The sequence below is a fragment of the Astatotilapia calliptera genome, chromosome 7 (genome assembly GCF_900246225.1).
Source record: "Astatotilapia calliptera chromosome 7, fAstCal1.2, whole genome shotgun sequence".
In the NCBI taxonomy this organism is placed as follows: domain Eukaryota; kingdom Metazoa; phylum Chordata; class Actinopteri; order Cichliformes; family Cichlidae; genus Astatotilapia; species Astatotilapia calliptera.
Window position 1 is genome coordinate 38266019 of NC_039308.1, and position 20945 is coordinate 38286963.

Consider the following 20945-nt stretch of genomic DNA (forward strand, 5'->3'; position numbering starts at 1 on the left):
GCGAGTCCCTTTTTCTATAAGGATACAGCGAGGTAATCCAGTCTAAAATTCTTCTTTTTCTTTTCAAAATGTTGTCGTTTTGCTGAGGGTGGAAACGAAATGTGACAATAATTTCCACTATCAGCAAAAGAAAGAATCAATGAGTAAATGAATGAGTGAAAATTAAAAAATGGGGAACTGACTGACTGATTGGTAAAAGCTGACTGGACAGACAAAAGCTTGACTGACTTGACTCCAGTATGCAAGAGTGCACCTCCACCCAGTGACAAAAGGGTGGATGTATGTATGTATGTTTCTTTTTACAGGAGCAGAAAGATGACAGCAACAGGATGCATGAGCTTTTGGGCTGTGCTGACTTAACCTTTTAATTGCCACTTTCTGTGTCTTTGTGAATTTACCAGCAGTGTGTTATTCATTACCTTGTGTTGCTCACAGAAGTCACTTTGAGAAAGAGTGTATACACCTGCGCAGCGCTAACATTTACATTTCTTTTCTACAACAGAGGGTTAATCATGTGTTTGATCATGTGATTTACAGTATGACACACAATTTAATGTTTTTCTACCACAGGATTACTGAGTTTTTGTGTGAAGAAATGGTATCACTCTTGGCTGGAAGCAGTGCTTAAACAATGGAAAAAACACAAACTTTGTCCAAAAACCTCTCATGTTCAGCTGTTTCCCACTTTTTCTTTGGTCATTTTAGCCTGGGCCCACCTACTATCCTTGGAAACATAAAATGATTGGCTAGAATCTCAAGTGTATCACATCTCAGGGGGGGAAAAAAGCACCGAAATAAAGCTGAGAAATCCTAAATCAGTCTGGTTACCACCGTTTATGCCATAATGGCACCGGATACCGGTACCCATCCCTACTCTCCGGATGCTCCTAATTTTATTCTTCGTGATTTTAACAATTGTAATCTTAAGAAATCACTGAACAATTTCTTTCAATATGTCACTTGTCCTACAAGGCATAACAAAACGCTGGATTTGTGTTATGGACCAATTAAGGGGGCATATAAGTCTGTGGCCAGACCTGCACCAGGTTCTTCGGATCACAATGTTATTCACCTCCTCCCTGCTTACAGATCTGTGATTAGGAGGGAGATGGCCTGTGTCAAGTGGACTAATGTCTGGACAAAAGACAGTTGTGTTGCCCTTCAGGGGTGTATTGATCGCATTGACTGGTCCTTGTTCCAAGACAGCATTTCTGATTTGGATGAACTCACTGATGTGGTTCCTGAGCACCTTGGAGGGCAGTCGGAAGTCTCTCAAGCATCTGAGGTGGTAGAGACGCTGACGGGCCTTTTTCACCACGGTGTTGATGTGACCTGTCCAAGGCTTCAGCCATGAGGAAAACTGACTAACAATGCAGTGACGTGGGATCAATCCTGGTTTTAGGACCAACGCTAGGGAGAAAATACATGAACATACAACACAAGCACACACAGTTATTAAGTGTCAAACATGCAACACAAATGGTTTAAAAAAACAAAACAAAACTGAATAAAATAAAAACCAATAAAAAGTGAATGTAAAATCCAAATCTCCAAAAGGGTAAAAAATACAAACTGGTGAACTTGAATCATCAAACTTGCAAAAAGTAACCAAAAAGCAGTTCATGAGGACACACAGAAACAGACGGCGATAAAGGCAAATCGACATTGTCTTTATTGACAGAAGGAAAATGAAAGTCTCCCTGGTACTTATTAGGCTGTCAGTGTGAAATGTTCCTTTCTTGAGCAGTGCTGTTGAAATCATGTTTTAGTTATGTAACACCTGCTTAGTATAGTAGGGTTAAACTTATAAACTAGATTCGAGAGGAGTAAAATAAATTTGAGAGAATTGAGTGTTGAACAGCCGGCAGCTTTATTACAATGTTACAATGGTGCAATAACCCAATGTATACAGCACAGAAAATTAACAGAAGATCAACAGAAAAGAGCACTCTTTCGAAAATAACAACAAAATAAAATAAAATGAGTAGTCTCTTTAGACCTGACTCCTGATGAGCAGGATATTGGGACTTCAACAGTTTCCCAGAGAAACAATCTGTATCAAGTAAGCAGTTTTTGCTCTTGCTTATTTGAAATCCTGCGATTCGAAGTATTTCAGACTGTAGCTCTACTCCTGCATCCAGAACAGCTGGCCACACTGCTTTTGGATTCGCCAAGAGTTTTCACAGGGTCTGGCTCGCCATCCATATCCAGAACCACTTCAGATCCAGGATCACAAAAAACCAGTCTGCACATACAGTACAGAGCAATAAACAAAACAGTTCTTAACAGTTTTTCTAAATAAAACGAGATCTCATAGAGTTTTCAAAATCAAGTACACTGTTGTTTTAACATTGTTCTGTCTCTATGAATTCCATTTGTACTGCTTTACAGCATTACAATCAATTGTATTTATATACCCCTTTTTAAGGCATATGTAATCACATCATGAAATGTTTGTAATGTAAGTAGTTTTACATAACGTATTTACATGAATCAACCCATAACTGAAATGACAAAGTGCAGAAAAAAAACACTGGACAACATTTATGGCTAAAAGAAAAGTGCATCCTGCATTAGTTTTGCGCATTTGTGAAGATGCCCAATCAAATAGACAATAAAATAAAATACGACACTCCATTTCACACACAATTCAAGTACTCCGACTGGCTTTAGCTTTGTTGTTTTTTTAGACAATACAGAATTTTCACTGTTGCAGTTATTACCACATGTAAAATTAGCATAGATTTTCCTGCTAACTTATCATTTTTAGTAACTCACCGGAGTTCCCAAGAAACAAACACACGCTCTGCCTGGTTTTGGTCGAGAGTAAAACACATAAAGGCCTCTGAAAAGTACATAACTTTAAGTTAGAGACTGTAAAAAATACTTTATAACACTTATTTTATACCGAAAGACTCACTGTGTAGCTTGTTAATTGCTCTTGGGTGTCTTGCTCCATTTTGCCTAGCTTAATGCAGCAACGTGCTTTTGTTGCATTCACTGAACTACGGAAAATCAAAGTGTGTTCAAGGGGTGTCGGAAATAATAATACAAGGTAAAAAACAAGAAAATACTAGTAACCATGTCTATAGGGATTACAGTTACATTAATCTTTTTTTCTTTACCATCTTTGGGAGAGACTCAGCTGATGTTACTCTGCACTCTGTTCTAGGATGCCCTCTGGACCCAGTGGAGGTGGTGAGTGACAGGAGAACGGCGGCTAAGCTGTCATCCCTGTTGGACAACATCTCCCACCCCATGCAGCAGACTGTGACAGCACTGAGCAGCTCCTTCAGTGGCTCATTGTTACAGGGCTGTTATTAACTGACTGATTCAAGCTAAAATAGGCACATTTGCTGGATTCAGTGTGTTGTGTTACAAGGTTCTATAATAAGGGAAGAAAATTAGTACATGCTGTTACCCTGTCAGACCAGGGGTGTCGCTAATGAGGCTGGGTAAGAGAAAGAGGAGAAGAAGAAAGTAGAGAGCGAGAACAAGATGGAGCTCCGCTGTAAAGCCTAAAATAAAGTGTTGAACCCAGACGTCGCCTCCGCTGCCTGATTACACACCCAACAAATTGGCGACGAAGATGAGCGCTTCAGTGCCGAGCCCACCGCCCTTTTTGCAACATGCGGGTGAGCCGCCAATACCGTTTATGACGTGGCGCAAATTCTTTGAGAACTACATGCTAGTGATAAATGCTACGGGAGATGCATGGCCGGAGGCGAGACGACGAGCCATCTTATTACATTGCTTGGGACCAGAGGGACAACGACTTCTACACACTGCCGAATCAAGGTACAACGTTTGCTGAAGCCATGACTGTGCTTGAAAACCACTTTGTCCCTAAAGTGAATGTAGTGGCATGCAGGCACACATTCAGACAGCGAGTTCAGCGGGCTGATGAAACGGTGACTCAGTATGTTGCCGCCCTCAGAGCGTTAGCTGTGCCATGTGGTTTTGGAATAATGGAGGGTGAAATGATTCGGGATCAACTTGTTGCTAATGCTAATCTCAGTGTTGTTAAAGAAAAATTGCTGCTGGAGGAGGACCTTACATTGGACAAGGTAGTTACTATTGCATGTCAGGTGGAGGCTGCGGTCAAGAATGCTACACTCCTCTCTGCTGCACCCACGGCCCAGACTGCGGCAGTACAAGCTGTGGAGGTGAAGGACGCACGTCTTCGGGGAAAAAGAGGAGCGCGACCGGCTCAAGCTCGGGGACCTACATCTAAAGAATGGCACAAAAAGGCAAGTGATAAAGAGCAACAGCGTCATTGTTTCAGATGTGGATCCGAGAAACACCTGGCTAATGATAAAAACTGTCCAGCAGCAACAGTAAAATGTGATAAATGCAACAAAAAAGGGCACTTCGCCAGAGTTTGTAAATCAGCTGTAGCAGTGGTCAGGGAAGTAGTTGTTCCTGAGTTCACAGTTTTATGTGTCGATGATCACAAACTGATGACTGCAGCATGTGATAAGATTACATGCAAAATGAACATTGAAACACCACAGGGAAACTCTCAGGTTCTGGAGTTAATTGTGGATACAGGAGCTTCAGTATCTATCCTCCCAGAAGCCATCTACAAAGAACATTTTGCACCCTGCGCTTTGACTGAACCGAAAGTTAAGCTTGTCACTTATGCAAAAGGTGACTTGCCTGTCATTGGCTGCCTACAGGCTTCAGTGAGGGTTGCAAACAATGACAGAAAAGTGCCAGGATCATTCTTCATAGTTAAAGATGGATCACCGTTGCTGGGGTTGGACTTAATTAAAGCACTTAACATTGATATCATTGCTGGAAAAGTCATCAACAAAGGAGAGGATCCTGCAAGAGGAGCACCAGCCAGTAAACAAACATGCATGGTGAATAACATTGATTCTTCTTCTTCCCATCATCTCGGAGCTGTTAAAGGGTTTATCCACAAAGTTCAAGTGAACAAGACAGTACAGCCAGTTCGTCAAAAACTGCGGCGTCTACCACTCAGCATACGTGAGGAGGTGTCAGCTGAATTGAAACGTCTACTCCAAGCAGGCATCATCGAACCAGTGGATGCAGCTGAATGGGTGAGTCCTCTAGTGGTTGGAAGAAAAAGTAAGGGAGACTTAAGACTTTGTGTGGATCTGCGTGAACCTAACAAGAGTGTGATCATGGACTGTTACCCTCTTCCTCACATGGAGGATTTGTTCGCACAGCTGGCTGGGGCTACACATTTTAGCCAGATTGATTTAAGTTCAGCTTATCACCAACTGCCTCTTCACCCTGATAGCCGAAGCCTCACAGCATTCATAACCCATGAAGGACTCTTCCGGTTTACCCGAGTTCCATTTGGACTTGCTTCAGCCCCTTCTGCCTTCCAAAAGATGACGCAAACAGTCCTAAAAGACCAGACAGGAGTACAGAACTACTTGGATGACATAATAGTGTATGGACATTCCAGAGAAGAGCATGATGAACGGTTACAGGCTGTCCTCCAACGCCTGAAGGATGTCGGTCTGCAGATCAACTTCAACAAAAGTTCATTTGGACAGACATCTATTCTGTTCTTGGGACACGTCATTTCCAAGGATGGCCTGAGCCCCAGCCCAGACCACCTGACTGCCATTGCCAAAGCCCCTGCACCACAGGACATGGCTGCTCTTCGTTCCTTCTTAGGCTTGACTTCGTGGTTCAGCAAATTCCTAGCAAACTATGCAACTGTGGTTGAACCACTCCGTGAGTTACTTCGGACAAGTCAGACAGCTGAACTTCAATGGACTGATACAGCAAATGAAAGCTTCAACAAACTGAAGGAAATGCTACTAAAAAGCCCAGCACTGGCAATCTTCAACCCAAATCTCCCAACGTTCATCACCACTGATGCGTCAGATTATGGTCTTGGAGCTGTTCTGACCCAGATCAACTCAAACAATGAGGAACGTGCTGTTGCTTTTGGCTCCCGCACCCTGTCCCCAGCCGAGAGGAAATATTCAACAATTGAAAAAGAAGCCCTCGCCTGCGTATGGGCCGTTGAAAGATGTAGGACGTACATATGGGGACGGAGATTTACTCTGAGAACTGATCACCAGGCCCTCACCACCCTGTTAAGTACTAAGGGGATGAACAGAGCTGGCATGAGGATAGCACGTTGGTCAGCCAGACTGATGTGTTTCCAGTATGACTTAGAGTACCGTCCAGGAAGCCAAAATGTTATAGCTGACTGTATGTCCCGTGTTCCCCTGCATACCACAAACACAAGTGAAGACTCTGAACAGGACTTAATCACAGAGATTGCTGAAATTTGAAATTCAAATTCAAATTCAAATTTTATTTGTCACGTACACAGTCATACACAGTACGATATGTAGTGAAATGCTTGGACAACTGCTCGTGACCTAAAGAAAACAAAAAAGGAAAAGGCTATGAATAAGATAGGAAATAAATATGAAAAATTAAAAAGGGTAAATTTAACTAGGAAGGAATAAAATATAAATTAAGGTTAAAAATGAAATAACTGTACAACACAAATTAGAATGAAGGGTAAATTTAACTGGGAAGAATAAGATAAAATATATAAATTAAAGTTGAAAATAAAATAACTGTACAACAAAATACACAATACACAATATAGAACTATATAAGAATGTATGAAGAAATCTAAATATAAATAAATATATACACAATAACAGCAGCTGTACAAGTATTAACCGGAAATGAAGAATATAGTGACCAGTGTTGTGCAAAAACAAAGTCCAGAAAGTCCAGTGTGTGTGTAAGAACCATATGTGTGGGTCAGTACTGTGAGGTGGTGTGATTGAGAGACCGTATCGCCTGCGGGAAGAAGCTCCTCCTCAGTCTCTCTGTGTTGGTCTTCAGGGAGCGGAATCGCTTTCCTGACCTCAACAGAGAGAACAGTCTGTTGTTGGGATGGCTGAGGTCCTTCACGATCTTCCTGGCCTTGGTCCAGCACCGCCTGCTGTAGATTGAGTGCAGGTCAGGGAGCTCGGAGCGGATGGTGCGCTCAGCTGACCGCACAACCCTCTGTAGAGCTCGTCTGTCCTGCATGGTGCTGTTCCCGAACCAGGTTAAGATGTTTCCCGCCAGGATGCTCTCTATGGTGCACGAGTAAAAGTTCCTGAGCACCTTGGAGGGCAGTTGGAAGTCTCTCAAGCGTCTGAGGTGGTAGAGACGCTGTCGGGCCTTTTTCACCACGGTGTTGATGTGACAGGACCATGACAGGTCCTGCGTGATGTGAACTCCGAGGTATTTGAAGCTGTCCACTCTCTCCACTGGGCACTCGTTGATGACGGGGGTCTGGTAGTTCCTCTCCTGCTTAGTGCTGAAGTCCACTATCAGCTCCTTTGTCTTACTGACGTTTAGAAGGAGGTTGTTCCTCTGGCACCAGTTCTCCAGATTCCTAATCTCCTTCAGGTAGGCCGTCTCGTTGTTATCAGAGATCAGGCCCACCACGACGGTGTCGTCAGCAAACTTGATGATGGTGATGGAGCTGGTAGTGGCCACACAGTCATATGTGTACAAAGAGTACAGCAGGGGGCTCAGAACACACCCCTGGGGGGCTCCAGTGCTGAGAGTGGTGGAGGCTGAGACATGTCCGCCCATCCTTACTGCCTGTGGTCTGCCAGTTAGGAAGTTGGAGATCCACTGACACATAGATGAGCTGAGTCCCAGATGCTCCAGCTTGGTGGTGAGTGTGGAGGGAATTATGGTGTTAAATGCAGAGCTGTAGTCTATGAAGAGCATTTTAACATAATTCCCCCTTCTAGTGTCCAAGTGAGTGAGTGATGTGTGGAGGAGATGAGAGATGGCATCGTCTGTGGAACGATTTGGACGGTAAGCGAACTGTAGTGGGTCCAGTGTGTCTGGTAGTGAAGAAATGATGAAGTCTCTGACCAGGCGTTCAAAGCACTTCATCACTACTGAGGTGAGGGCTACAGGGCGATAGTCATTGAGAGAAGCAGGGTGGGGTTTCTTCGGGACAGGAACAATGATGGACTCTTTGAAGCATGTGGGGATCACCGACTGAGATAAAGAGATGTTGAATATCTCAGTGAACACAGGAGCTAGCTGGTATGCGCAGTCTCTTAGGATACGACCTGGGATGCCTTCTGGTCCTGCTGCTTTCCTGGTGTTCACTCTCTTGAAGGCTCTCCTTACTTCATGCTCGGAGATGACGAGCACGTTTCCGGTGCTGGCAGTATCTTCCTGTCTGCAGCCGTTAGCGCCGCTAACACTAGCATTGTTGGAGACCTTAGCTGCAGCCTCGAAGCGAGCATAGAAAGTGTTCAGCTTGTCTGCCAGAGTCACGGCCGCGTTCGTCATACCGGTTGTTGGTGCTTTATAGTCCGTTATTGTCCTTAGTCCCCGCCACAGGCTCCTAGAGTCACTCTGTTGGAGTTGTGACTCTAGTTTCCTCCCGTAGCGCTGCTTCGCCTCTTTCACCGCCCTCCGCACGTTATATGACGCGGCTTTGTACGGGTCCATGTCCCCCGTCATGAGTCCCGTGTTGTAGGCAGCGGTGCGGGATCTCAGAGCGCCGCGGATGGTTTTATCCACCCACGGCTTCTGGTTGGGAAACGTTGTGATAGTCTTTGTCTCCACGGTATCATCCGCTAGTTTCCCGATGAATCCCACAACCGCTTCCGTAAACACGTTGACGTCATCGTCGGAGCTGTTTCTGAACATGCCCCAGTCTGCGTCATCGAGTGCGTCCTGTAACGCGGCCACCGATTGATCCGTCCAGCGCGCGACCTTCCTCTGAACCGGAACTTCCTGTTTCAGCCTTTGTTTGTATTTTGGCATGAGGAAGATGGCGGCGTGATCAGATTTGCCAAACGGGGGGCGGGATTGTGCCTTGTAGCCGTCCTTGACCGTAGTGTAGCAGTGGTCCAGTGTCCTTTCACCCCTGGTGGGGCAGGTGATGTGTTGATAAAAGTTCGGCGCTGCGCGTTTGAGGTTGGCGCTATTAAAGTCCCCCGTCACAATAAGCGCAGCGTCCCGGTGTTGTTTCTGGTGCTGTGTGAGTGCCTCATGCAGCTCGCATAAGGCGGTGACCGTGTCCGCTTGTGGTGGAATATAAACGGCACTTACAATGACCGATGTAAATTCCCGAGGTAGATAAAAAGGACGACACATGATGGACAGTAGTTCCAGATTTGGTGTGCAGGAGCGTGTGAGAGGAACAACGTTCGCACTGTTGCACCAGTTGTTGTTCACCATTAAACACACGCCGCCTCCCCTTGACTTCCCCGAGTCCCGTGTCCTGTCCATGCGGTGAACCGAGAAGAACTCGGCCGGCTGGATGGCGTGGTCCGGCACCGCTGGGTTCAGCCATGTCTCGGTGAAGCAGAGGCGATTGCAGTCCCGAATGTCTCTCTGGAACTTTATCCTGGCCCTGAGGTCGTCAAGCTTTTTCTCCAGTGACTGGACGTTGGTGAGCAGGATGCTAGGAAATCCTTACCAGATGATGTCAAACCCTACTTCCTGGTCCGACATGAACTGGCAGCAGAGTCACCGCTGATATTTAGAGGAACACGGCTGATTGTTCCCAAATCTCTGCGAGGAAAAGTAGTGCACCTAGCCCATGAAGGACATCAAGGCATGGTCCGAACCAAACAACGCCTGAGAGATCTATATTGGTGGCCAAACATGGATGAACTGGTCCACGAAATATTGTCCACATGCACAACCTGCCAATCGTGTGACAAGACTGCAGCTGTTTCACCTGCACCGTTACAACCCATCAAATTCCCAGAGGGTCCGTTTCAACATGTTGCTGTCGACATTGTTGGTCCGTTTGAACAAGGAACCTATGACTGCAGGTTTGCCATCACACTAGTTGACTATTTCAGTAAGTGGCCTGAAGTCGCATTCACACCAAACGCCTCAACTGCGACAGTGATTGCATTCCTGACTTCCATTTTCGCCCGTGAAGGAAACCCTCATGAAATTACAACTGATAATGGTCCGCAGTTCACCTCAGCTGCCTTTGCTGAGTTTCTCGCTAAAAGGGGCATAAAACACATCAGGACAAGCGTTTATCATCCTCAAGCAAATGGATGTGTGGAGCGCTTTAATAGAGTACTGAAGGACTCCATACAGACAGCACAAGCTACTCAGCGACCATGGAAAACTGTGGTTACAGAACTGCTTCAAAGTTATCGAGCGACTCCCCACGCTACAACCGGTGAGTCCCCTTTCCAGCTCCTCAGAGGAAGAGCCATGCGGACTAAACTCAACATTCTGCCACCACCAAAGGATGCTGGACAATATGACCACATCAGATCCAAAGTGACATTGACACAGAAAAGAAGTGCACTTTATACAGACAGAAAGAGAGGTGCTAAACCTACTAAAGTGACTGTGGGTGCGTCAGTGAGAGTACGAAAGCCATTCCATGTGGGAAAAGGAGAGCCACAATACACCAAGCCGCTGGAGGTACAGCAGCAGACGGGTGAGAGTTCTTTCATCCTCAGCGATGGGAGAAGATGGAATGCAGCACGTCTCTCACTTGTCCCAGAGAACTCAAAACACACACAAAGAGCTGATACAGAGACAGAAAACATCAGCTCAGCACAGACTGCTACACGTCCCACACTGCAGAGGGATAGACAACCACCAAGATGGACAAAAGACTTTGTTATGAAATAGTTCAGAGGTAAAAAGAAAGGAGAAATATGCAGATGTGAGAAATGACTGTGAAGGGAAAGTGCATTTGAGTTTCATTAGTTATCTTTAATTCCAGCTGTGACTTCTGATAAGCTGAGAAGAGGGCACATGGTTGTTACTGTTGATTCAGGGTTGATCCGGGGCACGTTTACTTTGCCATTACAGTTCTTTTATCAGGATATATATAATACTGTTCTGAAGTTACTAATTCCCTCAAAAGTAAAGGCTGTCAAATGGTTCATGTTGTGCTACAAGGGAAAGAGTATTATTTGAGAAAAGGGGGAGATGTTGTGTTACAAGGTTCTATAATAAGGGAAGAAAATTAGTACATGCTGTTACCCTGTCAGACCAGGGGTGTCGCTAATGAGGCTGGGTAAGAGAAAGAGGAGAAGAAGAAAGTAGAAAGCGAGAACAAGATGGAGCTCCGCTGTAAAGCCTAAAATAAAGTGTTGAACCCAGACGTCGCCTCCGCTGCCTGATTACACACCCAACACAGTGCAAAGTATTTCTGAGTGATTACCTTTCATAAACATTTCTGCCCTGATGACTGAGATCTCTTCTTCCACAGGACACGAGTGTTTGATGAGGAAGAAAAAAGATCATACGCTCTACATTTCTTAGGGGGCCCGGAGGCCAGTACATAGATGTAGACCCAAATGCAGGTACAGGTACAGGGAGCAATGGTAAGGTTTTTTCAAGACTCTTTGTTTAGCTAACACAAGAGAAAGAAAACATAGGAAGGAGCTTGCTAGAACAACTCTCAGGTGCACTGTGAACAAAGGGAGAGGTTGATTAGTAATGGGCTGGGAAGGTGGAGAGTAAATGGAGAGACAGATGGTATAATGGCTTACATAGCAGGTGGAACGCTAAGGTTTGAGGGGAGGTGCAGAGGACCGGGTGAGTGTCCAGTAACAGGTGCAAGCGGAGAGTGTCCAACCTGGTAAATCCAGTGATCCAGAACAGTGGTAGGCAGGAGGGTAGGAATTTGAGGAATTGTTAGCCTGTGGACTTGAAGAAGTTCCAGAGTGGTGACTAGCATCCAGGTAGGTATGCAACTTTAGTTAGTGCGTAGGGAGAATATGTGAGCACAAGAAAAACAAGGTAAGTCAAGCAATGACTTCTCGCAAAAAAAAATCATGGTTTTAGTAACGCAGTAACGCAGTGTGCTTACGGGAAAGTAAAGTGATCTAATTACCTTTTTTGCAATAGTAATCCCTTACTTTACTCGTTACTCGAAAAAGATAATCGGATTACAGTAACGTGTTACTGCCCATCTCTGCACCCAGGAGAGGAAACAGGAACGTCATGGAAAAATAATGACTCACTCAGAACATTACCACCTTCATATTTTGTCATTAGTCTGTATATCCATATACAAAATACAATAAAGTTAAGTGTTGGATTCATTTTGTTTTTGTTTTTGGAACTAAAAAGACAAACTGGAGCTGTACCTTTAACCCCGACCTGCTGTCACAGTTTTATATTCTTTTCTTTCATTTTATTGAATTCTTATTTTCTTCTCTTTGACTTGTTCAATCAGTCAGTCACAGGGAGATTTTTGAGATTTCTGGTGTAAATATCTCATAAAAGCCATGCAGGGTCACTCTAATCAAAACCTCAGACTCAAACATCTCTACATCCTCTACAGTGAAACATCACGTTCACTCCACAAGACACGACATCCACAGCTGCAGGTTAGACCAAGTATAGTTGTAACACCTCAAATAACTCATGTGCAGATCCAGATCTCTCATTTTTGTTTTGCACATGTATACTAGCATCCTCTTTGACTGTGGAAAAGTCTATGGCACAGGTGTCAAACTCCAGGCCTTGAGGGCCGGTTTCCTGCAGGTTTTAGATGTGTCCTTGATCCAACACAGCTGATTTAAATGGCTAAATCACCTCCTCAACATATCTTGATGTTCTCCAGAGGCCTGGTAATAAACTAATCATTTGATTCAGGTGTGTTGACCCAGAGTGATATCTAAAACCTGCAGGACACTGGCCCTCGAGTTTGACACCCATGGTCTATGGGTTTGTCCGATCTGAACGAATAAAGTTACGTTGAAACCAAGCACACCATTGTTTTTCTTGTGACATTACCAATACGTTTGATGTGTCACATGGCCCTCTTCCTATTGAAAAACCAAAAGTTGTATCCAGGATGGCCGACTTCTAAATGGTCACCATGGTCATCACCAATCTTGAGGAGTTTGCCCCCTCACATATACTAATGTGCCACAAACAGGACTTTAATATCACCAACCATTCCCATGTTATTACGGTGTATCCATATAAATGGCCCACCCTGTAGAAGACCTCAAAATCTATTGAGGAGGGAAGGTCCGAGTAGTTGAGCATTCCTGTTGATATCTGTGCCCAATACATGAAAAAGAAAAGAGAGCTTATTGAGCAGTGTTCTGCTTTCTGCTGTTTTGGGTTAAGCTGATACTGAAACTCTTCACATAAGCCATTTCTCTGCAGATGATCTGTTAGCTGTTTGACAACTACTCTTTGAAGAATTTTTTAGACAAAAGGAATTTAAAAATGTGTTTATGCATTATCAAAAAAAGTTTTTCATGCATTTGTGGAAAAAGTCAGAGGTCAGCATTCCTGGTTTAAAATTATTAATATTAATTAATTAAATTAATAAAACTGAAAATAACAATGTATAGAAATCTATCTGACTTGAGCCCTTTTTTATTTAATACTATAATTTTAAATGACAAAAAAATAACTGCATTTAATATTTAATATTTTGTTTGATTTTTTTGTACGTCACACCATAGAACACATTTGGGTTATAACCAGTGTTGGTCAAGTTACTTGAAAAAAGTAATCAGTAACTACTTACTGATTACTTCCCCCAAAAAGTAATCCCATTACTTTACTGATTACTTATTTTCAAAAGTAATTAATTACTTAGTTACTTAGTTACTTTTTAAAAACACAATTTACAACCTGAATAGGTGATAAAGCGATAGATCTTTCATCCCAATTCTACTTTTTCTGCATAATCCATCATAAAAAATGTAATCAAATGGAAAAGTCTCTTTTTTAAAACTTGTTTTATTAGTTTTAATCTTTTAACTTTATGGATCAAGCAAAAATTTAATTATATGCACCATTCTCTGACTGGAAGAAATTTGTTTAACATTTAAACCTATTTTCTGCACATTCCAGCACATAAATTATTTTTTTGTGTGTGTGTGTGTGTTTACACTCAGTCTTTCAAATAGATGCAAGTAAAACACAGCAGAAAATAAATAAAGTCAAAGACTCAGCGGTCCTTTTGCTCAATTTTCACCTGTAAAGCAGGCTGCACGCTCATACTCTCTCCCGCACTCGATATATGATCCACTGTTGATCTGCACACAGCTCTTGTCACGAACGTCGCACTCGCTTACGTCACTGTCATGAGACATTCTTGCAAAAAAAAATCATGGTTTTAGTAACGCAGTAACGCAGCGTTCCTACAGGAAAGTAACGGTAATCTAATTACCGTTTTTGCAATAGTAATCCCTTACTTTACTCATTAGAAACTGTAAATAAATTGGCAATAAACAGTAATTTTCACAAATATTAGAAAATGTTTTTTATCAGTTCTAAAATTATCTTTTCTAAAAATGATGATTTTACATGTACCAATATAATTAATATAAAGGGCTACTCTGTTACAGCTCATTTGTCAACTACTATAATAACTGAGCAACATTTGAACTATTTCAGGGTTTTCTGTTGAATTGTGAAATTCACTACATCCGCAGAGATGTCAATTACTGCTGAAGGTAGATGAGTTTAAATATCTGGGGGCAACCATCCAAACATAAGAGGGGAAGAAGAGAGGTGGAGGCAGGGTGGAGTGTCAGGGGGGACTTATGACAGAAGGAGAGCAGCAAAAGAAAAAAGGAAGTTACAAAAAGTGAGTCTGAAAAAAGAAGCAAGAGAGCAAAGCTGGGTGCGTTTTCTTTTAAACTATTAAATACTTCAACTAATGCAGATGGTTAATCAAATAACATCATCAAAATAAAACTCTACCTAGAAGCTGGTCTAAACAAAAGAAGTCAGAACAGTTAAATGATCAGCAGCCTCCTCGACACAGAGCACAAGGAAGCAGCTGTACAGTGCCGTACGTGCAGTACAGAGACTGACTGTGTCCCAAAACCTCAGCCGCATCCTTCAGAGAACCCAGCCTTTGCGGTCGAAGTGGGCTGGGTCCTTTGCAGACCAAGAAGGCAAGAAGTGAGAGGCTGTGAAACTGGACGGTCTAGCCCTCAGATTTGCATCACCAGCTGACTCAGTTTAGTTTAACAAACTCAGCCGTCTGCTCCTTGCTATCTAAAATATAACAGGATACTGGAGTAAATTCTCGACCATCTCACACTTCTGTTTAATCAGTTTTCTGTTTGACATTTATTCAGCTGTGTGAATTAATAAAGTTTTATTTAATCTAAACTAACTTTAATCTCAGCCAAACAGATTTACTCAGGGACAAATAAAACACTGAGAAAAAGCCAAACGATAACCTTTTTAAGTTATCTAGATGACTTGTATATCATGTTTAACCTAATTAGCGAAAGACGGGGGGGGGGGGGGGGGGGGGGTTGACAACGATGTGCCTGTTCTCACCGGCTCTAGTCATATTTGAAGTTTACACACCTACATCATCGCCTAAAAATTTTTTTAAAGTTTATTTTGTGAACCAGAAAGAGTAATAAGAGTAATATTAAAAGTAAGTTGCTGCCACCATTGTTGGAAACTGGAATTGGCTGGGCTGTGCTATGAATTCTGGGATAGGTTGGGCCATGAAGGATACACCCGACTCTTCCTTCAAATTCAGGGAAATGAAGGACGCATTTGTCGGCCACATTTGGAGCAGCCTTCACATTGGGACAACCTTTGTTGCATTACTGCAACGTAATTGGTCTACAAACGCAGGCTCCGAAGGATACAGCCTAATTCAGGGTCTGCATCCCTCAAAGTCACATCTGAAGCTTATCAAACTTTTGATTTCCATGTGTGACAACTGCAAGTGTCCAGAGTGAGGACAGACTGAGGGACCCACTGCTGCACATCTGTGAGGCTTTGCACCCCTGATGATCCACCAGGACAAACTCAGCAGTGTGTGAGGAAGAGGAGGAGGAAGAGCCAGCAGCAGCTGACAGATGGAGAGAATAGACAGACCGTTCCCTGTTTGTGAAGGACTGCTAGAAAAGTTTAAAATACCTAATTGTCTGTCCTGAATCAGTCTTATTAGGTAATGTTCAAATAATTTGATCATTCCAGTGTTTTCAGTGTGGGAGAAAGTACTCAGGGCCTTCAAGTTACACACTATGAAAGGCAGCAACAAGTTTAATGTTCAGAAACCTAAAGTATGTATCAGCAGCAGAATGGAGCTAAAAATAAATGTTTGTTCCAGTTCTATGAAGCTTTGAGTATTTTGGGTTAGTAGCACTGCTGTGTTTGTTGCATCATATTGCTGTAATTGTTTATATGCTTTATATCATAGGTGTCAAACTCTGGCTCGCGGGCCAAATTTGGCCCACAGCCTAATTACATTTGGCCCGTGAAGCCATACCAAATTACTATCAGAGCTGGCCTACTGGTATTATACAGCTAATATATATATTGTTTAGTATTAAGCTTTGCTTGTTCCATATTCAGTTTTTTAGCAAAATGTGTTTGAGTCCATAAGAAAAGATTCATTCTTATATCTGGAGGAATAAATATATTTCAATAAATATTAACGTTAGCCCGCGACTTTGTTCCAGTTTTGAATTTTGGCCCACTGCGTATTTGAGTTTGACACCCCTGCTTTATATATTCTGAGGTAAGTTGATCTATAGTGTTACATCATATTCTATAAGGATGTTATGCGTTTGTATACTTTCTGCCCAGTTTGACCCATTTAGCAGAAGTCAGCCTGTTTAAGGCTCTGATATCTATTCTGTATGACTTAAAGCAGTTATGACATGGTCTGATTTTCTCACCCAATAAAGGAATGTTTAATATATCAGTCTACTCTTCATTCTATCAGGAATAGTTTTCACAGCTCGTACATTTTCATATATGTAAGCACTGAGCCAAATTTAGTAATGCAAAGATATTAAAAGAACAATATTTGTGTCCTGTTTATTATACATCTATATATACACTGTAAAAGATACTTGTCTTTGAGTGAAGATTTAAATAACTGCAACTTAAATCTTTACTTAAGCTCATTATTTGAAACCGAGTTCAAATTCAAATTGATATTTTACCCCAAATATAAAATTTTACATGCATATTATATAGAGATTGAAAATGTGACGTCATTCAGGGGTAAAACCGCAAAGGATTCTGGAAACTCGTGGCAAGAGGTACTAGCGCACGCAGGCTTTCAATTGAAATCAGTCACACAGCGATAAAAAGAAACACAAAAATGGCAAGAAGCTGTTGTATTATTAACTGCAATAGCCGGTCGCATGACAGCCACGGGAAGCCGACGGGTAAAGAGATCGGTTGTTATCGGATTACGACGTTTAAGAGAAATTGTTCGAGCCATGTTTCCGAAGTAACAAAGAGGCGACGGATGGCCTGGATTGCTGCCATTCAAAGACCAAATATAACGTCCCAGAACCCTCCAGCTCACAGGTTAGTCTGCTCCAAGCATTTACACGAAGGTCAGTGTTTTTTAGTAGTTAATACGTCATTTTTCTTAACATAATTGGTGATATAGGTTACAAGCCGACCCGAAAGAGCCGGTTCTCTAGAAAGAGCCGGAATTCCCATCACTATCTGACACTGGAGCTCTTCTCTCTCTGGCATGTTTGCTAAGTAGAAACAGCTGCTCAGAGAGGTGGTACCAAAGGCTGGACAGAGGGCAGGACCCACCCACACAGACAAACACCACAGCAGGCTCTGCTAGAGCCATAACAGACAGTAGTGAGAGCTGCTGTGATGTGTGGCTTGGAGACAGTTGCACTGACAAAAAGACGGAAGGGCGAGCTGAAGATTTAGATATGAGTTCATCAGAGGGACAGCTCAGAGTCAGAGAGGCTGAAAGGGTCTGGACATGTGCAGAGCAGGGAGGGAGGAAATACTGGAAAAAGGATGATGAAGATGGACGTGCCAGGCAGCAGGAAGAAAGACAGCTGAGAGTCTGAAACAAGAGAAAGTTGCTACTGGCTGAGGCTGAATGTGTTCTTTCTTCTCAGCTTGGATGCTCCGTTTCATTCCTGCTGATGAAACCTTCATAGGATCAGCCTTTGTTTTCTCTCAGAGCTCCAACCAGCACCATCAGCAGCTGTTTGACATCAGAGGCAAAAATAAAACCATGAAGCTATTCCTTCAGAGAACCTCAATACTTTAAGAAAGGGGTGCAAAATGCACAGCCATCCATTCAAACGTTCTGCTGAGGCTCAGATGACACACTATATACGTCTCACATAGTTTCAGTGGGTGGTGCTTTTATATTTCTGCTGCAGTGTGAACAGACAGGTCCACAGCACAGCGGTCTGAGGAAGGAAGCGAGCAGTGCCGACAGAGACAGAACAGACAAAATACAAGACTGATCTGTGAAGCAGCTCTGTCCTCTACAAAGCTCTGCTCTGAATATCTGAGTCTGTTTGCTGATCTCTTTTCCTTGAATCCTTCCACGGGTGAGTCCTTAAACTGTTTGGTTGTTTTTCAGGTTTAATTGTGTTTCTGTGTTCCCATATGGTTCCCACAGTTAATCCATCACTCCTCTGGGACTGAAGCAACAGATTACAGTTACTGAAACAGTGTTGATGTTTTTGTAGACTATTTTTTACAAACTGGCATTTAATTACTTTACTTTGTAATATTTAAACTGATGCTTATTAAACTTCTGTGCGGCTTAAATTGCAGCAGTCAGAGAAAAAAAAGGCAAAGGAACACCAAAGCAAACATTAAGTAAGAGGAAATTCATGGCAGTAGGTCAGATTCTTATAAATGTTAAACTATAAAAGGTCTAAATCCATCACTTATAACCATCAATTCTCTAAGTTTGTACTTGATTAAACTTTAGTACATTTTTTACTGTTAACTCCACCAAAATCAAACATGTGGATCTGCTTGTCGACCGTGCAGCTGAAAGAAGCTGAATTCCAAAACAAAATCTTTGCACAGAACAAACCTTCTCAAGAGACCTCAGAGTATTTTCATGTGTAGGTCATTAATTTCCTTTCATGTCAGTAACAGCTGCACAGCTGTGAGGCCAGAACACACAAGCGTGGGCTCAGGGACACTCAGGAAATCTTTAAAACACAATAAATACCTTTATCCTGAAAAATTCCGGTAAGTATTCTCACGTTCATTAAAAACAGTCAGTTAATAACAATCTTAATAAGAGTGATGCTACTAAGTAATGAAAAAAATATTTCTGTTTTTTGCTTTTGGATTCTTGTATTTCTGGTGTTTGGAGTTCTGAGTTTTGTATGACAGCAGTTGTTTCCTGTTGTTTAGTCTCTGTCTCTGCATCATGTTGCTTATCCTGACATTTGCTGTTCTTCCCTGTTTTCTGGACTTTGGATCTTCATTAACCACAATGAAAGTGGATTTTTTTATCAATTCAGTCTGTCACAGACTCTGAATTTGTGACCTCATGAAAGTTTTTGATAAAAAATGTGTGAGTAGAGGCAGAAAGTAAAGTGATGTCATATGTTTTTAAAGTCTATTTTAAATTCCATAATACACTGGAGGGTTTTTTTAGAGCAATTTATCACACCCTGCCATTGTGAAACATTGCAGTAAAACATGGTTGTGAAAGTAAAGTACAATTGTTGTCCTTTAAAGCTTCTCTGGTTTTTAAAACAGTTTGCACATGCATAGCCATATTTTCTTCATCCATTTCATATTTTTGCATTATGCGGCCTTTGTTAAACCCCTCTGTAGCCACTAACTTCCTAAATGTGTTCGGCTGGTGCCAATTGACCATACCTAGTCAGGTTTGGATAAAAGCATACTTGTTTAACACACAGAAGAAACCCCAGTGACAAGCTTGGAGCTTCCTGTTCAGGCTGTAATCACAAGAACATTACGTTACAGCTGTTGACCAATTGCTTTGACAAACCTGTGAGGCAGTAAAAAAATAGGGAAGCAGGCATGAAGCAGGTGTGGAGGAGATCAAAACTCCAGACATCCAGAGGCCCCCAGAACACAAGAGACCAAGGAAGACCAACAGAGGGGCAGCTGCGCCACTGTCCCGGAAAGAGCTGAGGAGAGTCCCAGATGAGGGCTCACTCAGCAGCCACGGAGCAGAAGCCAGGGGGAGTTGCAGTGACGCGCCCGTGAGCTCCGCCGGCAGCCAGCTGCACCTGAGTGACCGAGCCCCAGGCTGAGAGGCCGGGGCACCCCACCTCCGAAGTGGCCCGAGCGAGCCCCAGGCTCCAGGCCCCGATAAGCGGCCGCCAAGGAGTGAGCCGGTGTGTACCTGGACGCCCATCCCCGGACACAAAGAACCACCAACGCACCGATGTCTGAGGGGGTCCACCACTGGCAGGGGAAGTGGTGGTAGGGGGAGATAGGCCTCCAAACCTTGGAGGGCCTGAGATGTCCCCAGAGAGGTGGCGCCTGACACCCAACCTGACATATAGACACAGACATACAGGCACACACAGATACAAACATCCATTCCCACCCTCATGCTCTCATATGCACTTACTCCACACTCAACCAACGTGGAGACAGACATAAAGAGACGCTGTACACACGATCACAATCCCCAAGCGTACTCTACAAACCGGGTCTAGGTGCCCCCGCCCCTGGATGGGGGAACTGCACCCAGACCCAGGTGGTGTTTCCCTTTTCCCTGCGGTGGGGGGAGGCAGACCGCCCCGACTCCGCAGCAGCAGGGAGGCCCCACACTCCAGACCGCAGTCGGACGGCCAACTCCTCCTCCTAGCCCCCCCGCTCCAGCAGGTCGCAGAGAATGGGGGTGAGAGAAGACTCCAAACCTCCCTCCACCCGCTCATTGTAGTGTTGATGCATGTGTGTTTTAAGGTGCATTTAAAACCCAGGAGGGCTTGGAGCTACCTGCCAGAGAGCAGCAGGTAAGCGCATGGTCCCTCCTGCTAGCCCTCAATGTCTACGTGTATTTAAAATTGAGAGGTGGGCAACGATGCCAGGGGTGAGGTGTACACCCTGATGGTACTTTGGACTCCGTGTATCGTGCCCACCCCCAAGATCCTATATGTATGTGTAATGAGAGTGTGAGTAATGTGAATGTCTAAGTTGTGGGATAAAATTGAGGCAGAGGCAGCCAGAAGGGGACAGGGGGG

At 43.4% G+C, this 20945-nt stretch overlaps 1 protein-coding gene and 1 long non-coding RNA gene across 4 annotated transcripts in view; one reads left to right on the plus strand and one right to left on the minus strand.

The window, feature by feature from the left end:
* Positions 1-1639: 1639 nt before the first annotated feature.
* LOC113026182 (uncharacterized) lies at positions 1640-3174 on the minus strand. Its single transcript, XR_003272889.1, has 3 exons — positions 2921-3174; positions 2779-2845; positions 1640-2245 (listed from the first exon to the last, which is right to left on the minus strand). It is a non-coding gene; the product is annotated as an uncharacterized LOC113026182 (long non-coding RNA).
* A 14420-nt stretch (positions 3175-17594) lies between these two features.
* LOC113026169 (scavenger receptor cysteine-rich type 1 protein M130-like) overlaps positions 17595-20945 on the plus strand; it is a 58742-nt gene continuing 55391 nt past the window's right edge. For all 3 annotated transcript variants that reach the window (XM_026174642.1, XM_026174643.1, XM_026174644.1), the window contains exon 1: positions 17595-18305. The gene's annotated coding sequence lies outside the window, so the exon portion shown is untranslated. The remainder of the gene's footprint in view (positions 18306-20945) is intronic.